Here is a 7,745-nt window from a genome sequence, read left to right as displayed (position 1 = left end):
AGGGCACATACATCAATATTTGAGTCACAAAGGGATCCTTGCAGCCCATCTGAAAGTACCATTGTGCGATACTTTTCAATCTCATTTTCAGCCTTATTGAAAATTCTGAGAGGAGAGGAGCACACAGTATGTTAGCACAGACTAGTTGCATTGGTGTGAAATGTCAGAGTCCAAAAGCTATACAATATGAAAACAGGCCCTTCAGCCCGTCTTGTCTTACCGACCAAGTTGGCACATTAGGCTCGCCCCATTTGCCTGCAATTGGCCCACAGCCCTCTAAATCCTTTCTATCAATATATGTGTCCAGAAATGCCTCACTATGGTTTGAAGTCAACATTATTGAAATAATATTCACTTCAAGCTGTGGACACCTTATAATTTTTTGTTGAAGTAATGCAAGTATCAGATGACAACATGGCAACTCATTATAAGTACAATTAAGTAATCCTGTCTATTTTCAGACCATACCTTAAGGTTTCCCAAGTTGGGTGTCAAGCATAAAGCCACTAATTTTTGACCATCAGTTAAGCTAATTAAAACCCTAAATTTATTAAACACACCAATACCTAATACGTCAAAACCCCAATGGTTCACTTAACATATTTTGCACCAAGAAATATAGAATCGCTCAATAATTTAGAAGAAAAGTAAATTACAATGTGAGAATTAAGTGCTAACAATTTGAGTCCATGGATAATTTATCAACTTTGGTATGTGTTAGAAATACAACTTGAGTTAGTCACTATGGTGCAGGTAATTTGTCACTAGAGTTTTAGAGTCATGCAGCATACTTGACGAGTCCCATTTGCCTGCCTATGGCCTATAGCTCTCTAAACCCTTCCTATCCATTTATCTGAACCAAAATGTATTTTAAAAGTTATAATTGTGTCTGTTTCTATACCATGTTGAATTACAGAGTCCGCAGCGTTAAATATTAGACAGTTGAAGAATGACCAAGCCCATGGGATGAAGCTTCAAATGCTAAGTGGCTTTAACGCTGGCATGCTGATACCTTCAGGCAATAATGCAGAGCGAATCCCAGTGCGTCCGAGTTTTCATTATTCGCTGACAAGTATTATGCAGAAACATCATTTTTTTCTTTACAAATGGCTCTCTCAAAATGGCCAAAATGACAGTTCAATAGCATAGACACTGTTATATATTCCCAGTTACAAGGCTGTCATTAAATGGACCATTAAATGGACATTTAAATGTCATTAAATGGAGTTCTTTTATTCTCCTCTTTAAAAGTTGAAAGAATGGAAAGACAGTAATTTAGTGTGTGAGAGATTGCAATAATTCAACAAACAATTTCTTTCTCCGCAGATCAAATGATTCTGTGTCTCAATGCTCTACATAATGCAGATCTGATCTGTAACAACGCCTCAAAATGATAGCAAAATAAGTTGATCTGTGCATTAACATTCACCAACTCTTTCCTTAGAAGAGACTGAGTGTTAAATGTAACAATAACCCCACAGAAATATTACCAAATGACGATTCCTAGCTCTTCTAGGATTTCCTAGCTCATTCTTAGCTCTTCCATTGACTACATGAAAACCTCAGGCTGCCTCAGCAAGGCCAGCAGCATAATCAAGGATGAGTCGCACCCTTTCCACTCCCTCTTCTCCCTTCTCCCATCAGGCAAAAGATACAGAAGTGTGTAAATGCACACCTCCAGATTCAGGGACAGTTTCTTCCCAGCTGTTACCAGGCAACTACCACAACCATTTCATTTGGGCATATTATTTCAACCATTTGGGCACCATATCTGAAAAAGGATGTGTTGGCTCTGGAAAGGGTCCAGAGAAGGTTTGCAAAAATGATCCCAGGAACCTCATTGACACTTACCGAATAGCGAAAGGCTTGGATAGAGTGGATATGGAGAGGGTGTTTCCACTAGTGGGAGAGTCTAGGACTAGAGGTCATAGCTTCAGAATTTAAGGACGTTCCTTTAGGAAGATGAAGAGGAATTTTTGTGGAGGCCAAGTCAATTGATATTTTTAAGACAGAGATAGATAGATTCTTGATTGGTACGGGGGTCAGAGGTTACATAGAAACATAGAAATATAGAAAATAGGTGCAGGAGTAGACCATTCGGCCCTTGGAGCCTGCACCGCCATTCAATATGACCATGGCTGACCATCCAACTCAGTATCCTGTACCAGCCTTCTCTCCATACCCACTGATCCCTTTAGCTACAAGGGCCACATCTAACTCCCTCTTAAATATAGCCAATGAACTGGCCTCAACTACCTTCTGTGGCAGAGAATTCCACAGATTCTCCACTCTCTGTGTAAAAAATGTTTTTCTCATCTCGGTCCTAAAAGACTTCCCCCTTATCCTTAAACTGTGACCCCTTGTTCTGGACTTCCCCAACATCGGGAACAATCTTCCTGCACCTAGCCTATCCAACCCCTTAAGAATTTTGTAAGTTTCTATAAGATCCCCGCTCAATCTTCTAAATTCTAGCGAGTACAAGCCGAGTCTATCCAGTCTTTCTTCATATGAAAGTCCTGACATCCCAGGAATCAGTCTGGTGAACCTTCTCTGTACTCCCTCTATGGCAAGAATGTCCTTCCTCAGATTAGGAGCCCAAAAGTGCACGCAATAGGTTACCGATCTGAACTATCTGAAGAATAGCTGTGGTCCTAGCACCGCAGGACTCGGTGCTGAGACCGCAGCTATTTACTATATACATTAATGATTTAGATGAAGGGATTAAAAGCAACATTAGCAAATTTGCAGATGACACAAAGCTGGGTGGCAGCGTGAACTGTGAGGAGGACGCTATGAGGATGCAGGGTGACTTGGACAGGTTGGGTGAGTGGGCAGATGCATGGCAGATGCAGTTTAATGTGGATAAATGTGAGGTTATCCACTTTGGTGGCAAAGACAGGAAGGCAGATTATTATCTGAATGGTATCAAGTTGAGAAAAGGGGAAGTACGACAAGATCTGGGGGTCCTTGTTCATCAGTCACTGAAAGTAAGCATGCAGGTACAGTAGGCAGTGAAGAAAGCTATGGCATGTTGGCCTTCATAACAAGAGGAGTTGAGTATAGGAGCAAAGAGGTCCATCTGCAGGTGTACAGGGCCCTAGTGTGATCACATCTGGAGTATTGTGTGCAGTTTTGATCTCCAAATTTGAGGAAGGACATTCTTGCTATTGATTGAGTGCAGCGTACGTTTACAAGGTTAATTCCCGGGATGGCAAGACTGTCATATGTTGATAGAATGGAGCGGCTGGGCTTGTATACACTGGAATTTAGAAGGATGAGAGGGTTTCTCTTATTGAAAGATATAAAATTATTAAAGATTGGACATGCTAAAGGCAGGAAACATGTTCCCGATGTTAGGGGAATCCAGAACCAGGGGCCTTAGTTTAAGAATAAGGGGTAGACATTTAGAATGGAGATAAGAAAAAACTTTTTCACCCAGAGAGTTGTGAATCTGGGGAATTCTCTGCCACAGAAGGCAGTGGAGGCTGATTCACTGGATGTTTTCAAGGGAGAGTTAGGTTGAGCTCTTCAAGATTGCGGGGTCAGGGGATATGGCGAGAAGGCAGGAAAGAGGTACTGATAGTGGATGATCAGCCATGATTATATTGAATCGTGCTGACTCGAAGGGCCGAATGGCCTACTCCTGCACCTATTGTCTACTGTCTATTGTTCAAGTGAGTTTATTGTCATATGTCCCTGATAGGACAATGTCTATTGTCCAAGAGGATCCTGACCCGCATGATCACCTTTGCATGTCCTCCAGAGATGCTGCCTGACCAGTTCAGTCCTCCAGCACTTTGTGTGTTGGTTCAAAATAAAAATTTACTTGAAATACCTCTCTCTGCGGATAGGGCCTGACCAATATTTCCTGCTAGATTTCACTCCTCCAGCATGTTTTGTGTTTGTTTTATTTGAAATAAGACACACAATAAATTGCTGAAAATACCATCAAATGGATAATCTTTCAAAGCCTTTCAAAATCTCAACCCATCCCAGCCAATGAGACGCCTTCCATGTATAATCACTCCTGCACAGTAGAAAATGCCACAGCTAATTTTTACACAGCAATCTCACACAAAAAGCATGGTACGCTGCTGTTTTATTATCATTAGTCAATGATTGTTTTAAATAATCCTTTAGTTACAGGTCAATTCACAATTCATCAAAAGGCTGCAACAGGCATAGAAATATCCCCACCATGCAATGAAATTATCGGATTCCTCAGATTGAGTTTTCCCTCTCAAAGCAGGGGCAACTGGGTTAAAAAAGAATTAAGATTGCATCTCTAATTCCGGTTGAACCAACTACTTTGGTTCCGTCTACACTAAGGAAGACTTAATTAATCTGCCGGAAATGGCAGGGGACCGGGTGTCAAATGAGATAGAGGAACTGAGTGAAATCCAGGTTAGCCGGGAAGTGGTGTTAGGTAAATTGAATGGATTAAAGGCCGATAAATCCCCAGGGCCAGACAGGCTGCATCCCAGAGTACTTAAGGAAGTAGCCCCAGAAATAGTGGATGCATTATTTTTTTAAACTCTTTAGATTCTTAGCATAGATCCTTAGATAGGTGAGGCCAATTCTGGAGTATGGGGTACAATTTTGGTCGCCTAATTATAGGAAGGATGTCAACAAAATAGAGAGAGTACAGAGGAGATTTACTAGAATATTGCCTGGGTTTCAGCAACTAAGTTACAGAGAAAGGTTGAACAAGTTAGGGCTTTATTCTTTGGAGCGCAGAAGGTTAAGGGGGGACTTGATAGAGGTCTTTAAAATGATGAGAGGGATAGACAGAGTTGACGTGGATAAGCTTTTTCCACTGAGAGGAGGGAAGATGCAAACAAGGGGACATGACTTGAGAATTAAGGGACAGACGTTTAGGGGTAACATGAGGGGGAACTTCTTTACTCAGAGAGTGATGGCTGTGTGGAATGAGCTTCCGGTGAAGGTGGTGGAGGCAGGTTCGTTTTTATCATTTAAAAATAAATTGGATAGTTATATGGACGAGAAAGGAATGGAGGGTTATGGTCTGAGCGCAGGTATATGGGACTAGGGGAGAATACGTGTTCGGCACGGACTAGAAGGGTCGAGATGGCCTGTTTCCATGCTGTAATTGTTATATGGTTATATGGTTATATGGTTATTCTGGAGTAGTTCCTGAGGATTGAAGGGTAGCTAATGTAACCCCACTTTTAAAAAAGGGAGGGAGACAGAAAACGGAATTACAGACCAGTTAATCAAACATCGGTAGTGGGGAAACTGCTAGAGTCAGTTATCAAAGATGGGATAGCAGCACATTTGGAAAGTGGTGAAATCATTGGACAAAGTCAGCATGGATTTATGAAAGGTAAATCATGTCTAACGAATCTTATAGAATTTTTCGAGGATGTAACTAGTAGAGTGGATAAGGGAGAACCAGTGGATGCGTTATATCTGGACTTTCAGAAGGCTTTCGACAAGGTCCCACATAAGAGATTAGTGTACAAACTTAAAGCACATGGTATTGGGGGTTCAGTATTGATGTGGATAGAGAACTGACTGGCAGACAGGAAGCAAAGAGTAGGAGTAAACGGGTCCTTTTCAGAATGGCAGGCAGTGACTAGTGGGGTACCGCAAGGCTCAGTGCAGGGACCCCAGCTATTTACAATATATATTAATGATTTGGACGAGGGAAATGAATGCAACATCTCCAAGTTTGCGGATGACACGAAGCTGGGGGGCAGTGTTAGCTGTGAGGAGGATGCTAGGAGGCTGCAAGGTGACTTGGATAGGCTGGGTGAGTGGGCAAATGCATGGCAGATGCAGTATAATGTGGATACATGTGAGGTTATCCACTTTGGTGGCAAAAACAGGAAAGCAGACTATTATCTGAATGGTGGCCGATTAAGAAAAGGGGAGATGCAACGAGACCTGGGTGTCATGGTACACCAGACATTGAATGTAGGCATGCAGGCAGTGAAGAAAGCGAATTGAATGTTAGCATTCATAGCAAAAGGATTTGAGTATAGGAGCAGGGAGGCTCTACTGCAGTTGTACAGGGTCTTGGTGAGACCACACCTGGAGTATTGCGTACAGTTTTGGTCTCCTAATCTGAGGAAAGACATTCTTGCCATAGAGGGAGTACAGAGAAGGTTCACCAGACTGATTCCTGGGATGTCAGAACTTTCATATGAAGAAAGACTGGATAGACTTGGCTTGTACTCGGTAGAATTTAGAAGATTGAGGGGGGATCTTATAGAAACTTACAAAATTCTTAAGGGGTTGGACAGGCTAGATGCAGGAAGACTGAGATGAGGAAAACATTTTTCACACAGAGAGTGGTGAATCTCCGGAATTCTCTGCCACAGATGGTAGTTGAGGCCAGGTCATTGGCTATATTTAAGAGGGAGTTAGATGTGGCCCTTGTGACTAAAGGGATCAGGGGGTATGGAGAGAAGGCAGGTACAGGATACTGAGTTGGATGATCAGTCATGATCATATTGAATGGCGGTGCAGGCTCGAAGGGCCGAATGGCCTACTCCTGCACCTATTTTCTATGTTTCTATGTTTCATAGACTGCAGCTCAGCTTTCAAAGCCATTATCACATCCAAGCTCATCTCTGAACTTGTGAACTGTGGAGACAGCTCTCCCCTCAGCAACTGGATCCTGGACCGCGAGCATTGCCACTTTCATTTCACTGCACTTCTCGCATGTGTATGTGACAAATAAACTTGACTTGACATCCTGTCCTACAGTCTACAATCAGCTAGGATAGGTGACAAGTCATCCTCTATGATAAACCTCAACACTGGTGCCCCGCAAGGATGCGCTCTCAGCCTCCTTCTTTACTCCTTTTACACCCACCATTGTGCAGCCAAATGCAATTCCAACTCACTTTACAAATTTGCAGAGGACACCACAGTAGTGGGACAGATATCAAATCCTGATGTGATGGCGTACAGGATGGAGATTGAGAACCTCGTAACCTGATGACTAGACAACAACCTTTCCTGCAATGTCAGCAAGACAAAGGAGATTGTAATTGACTTCAGGAAACAAAGCAGTACACACACCCTGGTATTACGCTGATGGCACCAAAGCAGAGACGGTTGAAAGCTTCAAAATCTTAGCAATTTGTCCTGGACCAGCCACATCAAGGCAATGGCCAAAAAAGCATACCAACGCCTCTACTCCCGCCGAAGACTGAGGAAGTTCAACCCTCAACAACTTCTACAGATGCTCCATAGAAAGCATTTTATCGGGATGCTTCACAGCATGGTTTGGTAATGGCTCCATCCAAGACCACAAGAAATTGCAGAGAGTTGTGGGTGTAGCATGCAAACCAACCTCCCTTCCATTGACTCCATCTACATTTCACGCTGACTCGGTAAGGCCACCTGCATAACAAAGTACCAGTCTCATCCACTCTTTTCCCCTCTCCCATCAGGCAAGAGGCATACAAGTTTGCAAACTCATATCTCCAGATTCAGGAACAGTTTCTCCCCAGCTGTTATCGGGCAACAGAATTGTCTTCTTACCAACTAGAGAACTGTCTTCCCATCTCCCTCATTGGAGACCTTCACATTATCTTTACTCAGACTCTACTGGACTTTAACTTGCACTAAACATTATGGTAAACATTAACATTATTTCCTTTATGCTGTATCTGAACACTGCGAACAGATTGATTGTGATCATGTATAGTCTCTTCACTGACTGTATAGCACACAACAAAAAGCTTCTCACTGTACCTCTAAATTAAAGCAAT

Source organism: Leucoraja erinacea, chromosome 27 (genome assembly GCF_028641065.1).
Source record: "Leucoraja erinacea ecotype New England chromosome 27, Leri_hhj_1, whole genome shotgun sequence".
Taxonomy (NCBI): Eukaryota; Metazoa; Chordata; class Chondrichthyes; order Rajiformes; family Rajidae; genus Leucoraja; species Leucoraja erinaceus.
The sequence above is the reverse complement of the archived record's forward strand: the minus strand, read 5'-3'. Positions refer to the sequence as shown.